The sequence below is a fragment of the Zootoca vivipara genome, chromosome 10 (assembly GCF_965207765.1).
Source record: "Zootoca vivipara chromosome 10, rZooViv2.hap1.1, whole genome shotgun sequence".
NCBI lineage: Eukaryota > Metazoa > Chordata > Lepidosauria > Squamata > Lacertidae > Zootoca > Zootoca vivipara.
Genome location: NC_142593.1, coordinates 24,011,940 through 24,018,510, shown reverse-complemented (window position 1 = coordinate 24,018,510; position 6,571 = coordinate 24,011,940). Strand labels below are relative to the sequence as shown.

General features: G+C 46.2%; 1 protein-coding gene across 14 annotated transcripts in view; it reads left to right on the top strand.

Annotated features, from left to right (window-relative positions):
• The first annotated feature begins 2,077 nt into the window (after nt 1–2,077).
• The window catches only part of PAM (peptidylglycine alpha-amidating monooxygenase), a 123,502-nt gene continuing 119,008 nt past the window's right edge, over nt 2,078–6,571 (top strand). For all 14 annotated transcript variants that reach the window (XM_088652845.1, XM_088652842.1, XM_088652843.1 and 11 more), the window contains exon 1: nt 2,078–2,196. The gene's annotated coding sequence lies outside the window, so the exon portion shown is untranslated. The remainder of the gene's footprint in view (nt 2,197–6,571) is intronic.

The window sequence follows — 6,571 nt, the reverse complement described above, 5'->3', positions numbered from 1 at the left end:
CATGAACACCCAAGAGAGAAACCCCAAAGTCTTTTTTTTTCCCCTCACAGCCCCTCTTTAATCCAATAGATTCACTTTTGTCATTTTCCTTGCAATACTGAGCACTCCTGGCATTATCTGTGACACCTCTGGGTTGAATTCTTTTAACTAGTTATTCTTCATTTATTTTCACAAAAGATAAAAAAATATCGAGAGTGCCCAAACTCCCTTTCTGTCCACTTGCAGGTACATCTGCTCCAGTACAGCAATTAAATATTAATTCCAGAGCAATTCCCACAAAAGTAATTAACTTTGCTTACGCAAACACTGTTTGCACAAACACATATCGCCGGTTTTTATAGTGTAGACCCAGAGGGCCTAATCCTTGCTAGATATCTCTAGGTACTGCTTATTTATTTCTTATTTATTTTATAGCCCCACACACCACGCCTCACTTTTCAAGCTGTATATAATACCGCAGTTGGCAAGCCAGCCGAAGCTTAGAAGTAAAAACATGTACACATTACTGGCTTAAAATGCAGCAAGGCCATTCTTTGCTTTTAGTTTGGATAAAAGCTAGCTTGGGGGTAAACAAACACATCAAAACAAAATATTTCATAAGAAACAGCATAGACACTGTATATATATGGACGGCGGCGAACTTGTGTACATCACTTCCCAAACCAGCAGTGGGAGCGCACTGGATGTAGAGCAGGCACCCCCAAACCCGGCCCTCTAGATGTTTTGGGACTACAATTCCCATCATCTCTGATCACTGGTCCTGTTAGCTAGGGATGTTGGGAGTTGTAGTCCCAAAACATCTGGAGGGCCGAGTTTGGGGATGCCTGATGTAGAGTAACCAAGACCTAGGACAGCTTAGTTGGTAGACAGGGTCCTGGGTTTGGGTGAAAGATTTCTGCCTTGCAGGAGGTTGGACTCATGCCTCCTTCCAACTCTACAGTAATATGATTCAATGAATATAAGGAGCATCTTCTGGTAAGGCTGAGAGAATGATGACTGAGAGAATGCACAGTACAGTTCTGAGATGCCTTAAGAAAAACCAGGTTGTTATCACTGGTATCAGCTACTACAGAGTTATTTATGAAATGATGATCACCTTTACACATATGATAATACTTAGGGCCAACTACATAGGAGCGCTAACACCTTTTAAGAGAGGTCCAGCATGCAGAGGTGCACTCCGACAAGAAAAATACTAGCTTCAGAAGAGGGATTTTCATAGAACCATAGAGCCTGAAGATCATTTAGTATAACCCCGGCCCCTCGCAACGCAGGAACGGACAACCTTGGCGTCGGCGCCTCTCTCTAACCAACCGAGTGCTCATACATTTGCACTTTGGACCAGGTTTACCAATGCCAACATTACATCTGGCGATGTGGTAAAGGGCCAAGGACCACCTGAAACTTGGCAACATTGCTGCAAGGGAAGAATCTACCTGGTAAAAAGGAAGCAGCAATATTAGCAGGACCCAGTCAAGCACACCAGTTGGTTACACAGTGCGATAAGCCACGATTTGGCACTGTCACGCAGTTTCACACGAGGCCACCATGCTAGTATACACCCTCACTTTCTACCTATGTAGGGAATTCTGTCATGGGGAGGGGGGTGGCGGCGGGTTTGTCGTCACCTTTGAAAAGAGGCCCTAGGCTATACGGAGCAGTTCCTTCTTAATAACAACAAAGGCCGGTCTTCTTCCCCCTCATCCTTATCCTTGGGAAGAGCAGGGACACTCAGGGCACTCCGACGCCGCAGCCTTTGCCCTACTGTGTGCATTAATCTCCCTCCACCGCAAAAAATAAAATAAAAGGAGGGGAAAGGGAGCGGGGGAAAGGCCTCTTCGGAGCTCGCCGCCTTTCTGCCGCCCACGGGGGCTTTTTTCCTGTCAGGCTTCCAAGCCTGGCGCGCCCGAGCAAAACAAAAGCTTCCTCCGCTCGCGGCGGCTGGGCCGCCTCGCTTTTGGGGTGTTTTTTTTTTCTCCTTCGAGAGGCGGAGCTTCGCGCACGGGCTGTGGGAGGGCACGAGGGCGGGCCTGGCGGGCTCCGGGGGAGGGACGGGGGGCGGGCCGAGGCTCCTCTCGCTCCTCTCGGCGTCAGCAAGGCAGCCGCGGCCGTTTGGGCGAGTCGGTGAGGGGGGAAAAAAGAGCCCCAGCCGTGGTCGCCGGACAACACTTGAGGCGAGCGGCCTTCGGAGCGCGGGTGAGTAGCACAGAAAAAAAGGGGGCTTCGATCTCCCTCGCCGTCGGAGTCGCTGAGGGGAGGAGGAGGAGGAGAAAGGCAAGTTGTTTCCGTCGCCTGGCCAGGGCGGACGGGCGGGCGCTCCTGCCGCCCCCGTCGGGGCACATTTCTCCTCAGTGAGGGGTCTCCCCGCGCTTTACGCCTGCCAGCAACTCCGCCGACTTCGTTTTCCCTCTTCCCTCCTGGACTCCCGCCGAGTGTGTGGGGGTCCCAGCTGGGCACCTGCCTCTGCCCGCCTTCCCTCCGCTTTCGGCAGCGGCGGCGTGCGCGCTGCTGCGTGTGCTTTTCCTCGCCTGGTTTTCCCCGGCAGAGAGGGAGGGATCTCGGCTGCTGCTGTAGCTGCAGCTTCTTCTTCTTGTTGTTTTGCTGTTGAGCAACTTTTCCCCCTTCCTCTCCCCGCCGCTTTCCCGCCCCGCGGTGCCTTCCTTGGACGGTGCCCGCCCGGAGGTGGTTGGCTGGAGCCAACTTGGGCGCTGCCGCCGTCAATGGGCACGTCAGGATCGGGTCTGGGCAAAAAGAGGGGCGGCCGCCAAACAGCTTCCTCGGAGATTCAAGGCGTGTTTACAGTATTTATTTGCCCATGTTGCTGCTCCATTTCCTCCTCCTATCCTGTCTGGTGGTTATGGTTGTTTCGGGAGATGCTTTTAAAGATATTGTGTCTGGACCAGGAGGAGAGAGCGTCTGCTGCATCATCGGGCAAAGAAAAGCGGTTTCCCTTGGGAAATAATAATCCTTTTTTGGTAGCGGCTGGCGAGGGAGTTAAAGATCTCTTCAGCAGACAACAACCCCCCTCTTTTTCTTCTTCGTAGGGGTTTATCGCTTGCACACACTCAGCTGTCCCTTTTCTCTATCCTTCCCGTACGCGGTCTTCTATGTTTTCTTTATATATTTTTTTTGAAGTTTCTTACTTCACGCATTAAGATTTAATCCGTTATTTCCGACCCACTGAAGAGACAGGAGGACCAGTGTTATTGCTCACAGTATGAGTGTTTCTCTCCTTCCCCCCGCAATTTTGTAAGGAAGCCGGGAAGTGAAAGGCTGTGCTTTTCTTTTCAAAGTTTCCCCCTGCCGCCTCCGATTAATCCTAAAACCGCTGCTGCTGTTCAAAAGACTAAAAGGCTGCTGGACGCTTTGGAGTGTATTTCGTTATACACAGGGCATGCTTGTTAGTTTTTGCAAAGAATGCTATACGAAGAGAGCCTTCAATCTACAAATGCACCATAACAGCTATCTTAACTAAATTGCACAAATATTGTCAACATGTGGAGAAGTAATGCATGTGACTTTCATCATCTACCGCAGTAGTCTTCATAAACTACCACTCCTTGAAGTGCACCATTGTTGTGCATGGTGCTTTATGGCGGATTACCTCTGGTCCTACAGTTGTTACAGCTTGCATTATTTCTGACCATTGGCCATGCTGGCTACGGTCATTGTAGTTCAGCAACATTGGGGGGGGGGGCTCCTGCTTTAGAGGATACAAGAAAGCTGCTTTCTGCCCCAAGGAGCTTGTAGTCTAAAAGTCACAACAGCAGAAGCAGGGGAGTGGAAGCAGGGATGCTCACAGGAATAATGTGCAGTTATTTCAGTTACATGTATTTAGGCTTAAATACAATAGGGCAGTGTTTCTCAACCTTTTTGGGGCCACGGCACACTTGTTCCGTGAAAAAAATCACGAGGCACACCACCATTAAAAAAGTTAAAAAATTTAACTCTGTGCCACCCTATATTATAATTATGACTGTAAGAAACACTTGCCAAATATTGCTTTCCGGCGGGTCAGAGTTATGTATTGCACTGAGCAATATTGCACTGAGCTTTGGGAAAGAGGAGGAGAAATATTGCTTTCCGGCGGGTTAGTGTTGATTATTGGCGGCCGCCAGGCACGTGACAATGCAAATCGCCCTTCTCGTCACCGCACGTCGCGGCACACCAGCCAGCGTCTCGCGGCACACTAGTGTGCCGTGGAACAGCGGTTGAGAAACGCTGCAATAGGGTGTGGTAACTTGAGGGTTAAATCTTTCCAGAGCCAGAATATGACTTTACTCCAGCTTCTAACATGGTACCACTTTGCATTATTTTTCCTAAGTACAACCCTTCTTTTTCTCTTCATCGCCCTCACCTACTTGTTACTCTGTTTTTGTCACCTCACTTTTCTTAATCTTTCTTTCTCTTTCTCTTAAACACAGCTAAACTCAATCAAAAGAAATGAGAGTGGGTGCTGCAGACTCACCTTTGTGGGGGGGGGGGTATAACTGAATTTGGATGCTGACCCCAGTAGTGTCAGACTCAGTGATCTATTATAAAATGCTTCTTAATATGCCACTTCCAATTTATCAGAACTGCAGTGTGTTTGGTTTCAGGCCACGCTGGGGACTACTTTTGCAATTAATGTTCATTGAAACTTTGACAAGTGTAAGCTGCTGAGGGGTAGGTGGGGGGGGGGGGGAGAGAGAGGGAGGAAGGGAGAGAGAGCTTGGCCTCAAGGCAAATATACAAAATCCCCTTAAATCGATTGCATTCATGTGTATACAAATAACTGTAGTCTTAATTCTGCAAACATGCAGACTCTTTTCCCATTTTTGATCGGTGTGCTACTAACCACATCAAGGTTGGAAAATTGGAAATGAAGAGCAACTGAAACCATGCTAGCATTGAACAATTAGTTTCTAATTTTAAAATGTTAGCCAATATTTTGTGTTTAAGAGACTAACAGCACAGTTCTACCATACCCAAAAGTTAATCCCAGTGAAGTTAAAGGGGCTTACTCGTACTGAAGGGTTAGGATTGAGGCCTAAGCAATATTGACTTATATTAATTTCCTGGACTGAACATTACCTACTCCTAGGCTTAAGTGTTTTAGAATTGGAGGATAACAGGAACTTACACTACCTTCAAAATTAGCTTCTTTCTCACACAAGGTGCTGGTCCCTCTCTCTCTCTCTCTCTCTCTCTCTCTCTCTCTCTCTCTCTCTCTCTGCCCCCCTCCCTATTTTAACATGTTACAAAAGAGTAGAGAAGTCACAGGCTTGCTAACAGTTACTGATAATAGGGCAAGATTTTATTTATTTTTATCAAAGTTCTATGGAATGTTTTAGAATACAACTTCACAAATTTCATTGCACTACTGAAATAGTAATTTCTCAATATAAGTTATGGTTTCAGGAAGAATGGTGAATATATGGTTCCTATTGATAAGTATTGCTTATCAATATTAAGCATATATATTAGTGTTTAGTGTTCGTGTTGACCTCTTGGAGTACTTAAGATTAGGGTGATTTGTTCTGGTTTTATATGACCCGGAGATTATAAAAATCTGAGTAAGATTAAATAGGTACCATAAAATAAATCTGGCTAATTAGTGGAAAACTGTAGTAGAATTGGATAGTATCTGGAACCGGAATAAACATGTTTTCTCCTCTGTTTACTCTTACTTCCATTTTCCTCCTTTTTACCTGTGTTTTCTCCTGTGTTGAATTATACACTGTAAACTCATTGGGCAGGAACCTATTGTCTTACACTTTCCAAAGCACTATAGAGCATAGCTGTCAGGTTTTCCCTTTTCTCGCGAGGAAGCCTATTCAGCATAAGGGAATTTCCCTTCAAAAAAGGGAGAACTTGACAGCTATGCTATAGAGTACAGCACTATAGAATATAGACAGATGAAAGTTCTGGTAGTGGTAAAACTTACATTACTTCCAAAAAGTCAAAACTTCCCACAAAACCTGAACCATATTCCATATGGGTAGCTGTTTTGTATGAAGCAATTATCAGAATGGTTATGAATGCGATTGCCTTGCCACTTATTGGGCTGCTTTGATGTCCAGTTTGCCAGAATTGACGTAGTACTGTGGAGGCAGCTTGGTGAGGGGAACGGAAGGAGATTCACAGGAAAGCTGATGATATTTCAGAATTTATTATGAGTTGGGTGTGAACCTATGAGCCTATCAGTTGGGACAGTGGACTTATAGAGAGTGAGGTACCTGGGAATTATAAGTCTTAAATGTGGAATATTGAAATTGGTCAGTTGGCTGCACCAAAAGGAGTAGAGCAATAGGCTTTTGTGGTTTTTGGATCCTAAATAAGTATTTGGGGGGAAGGTATGCAGAAGGCTTGAATAAGGTGCTCAGCACAGCTTTGCTATGGACCGGTCATTTTCTGCCTTTCTTGAGACATTTCCAAATCCAAGTTGTCATGGGAGCTCTTTAGTGTTTGTTCGTTCATGCTGGGACATTATCTCGCTCAGTTCATGTAGAGCAAAAAAGAGACAACAGCGCTAGCATACAGCAGGAAAGAATAATCCAGGATTCCCGAAAATGGCAACATGTTATTCTTA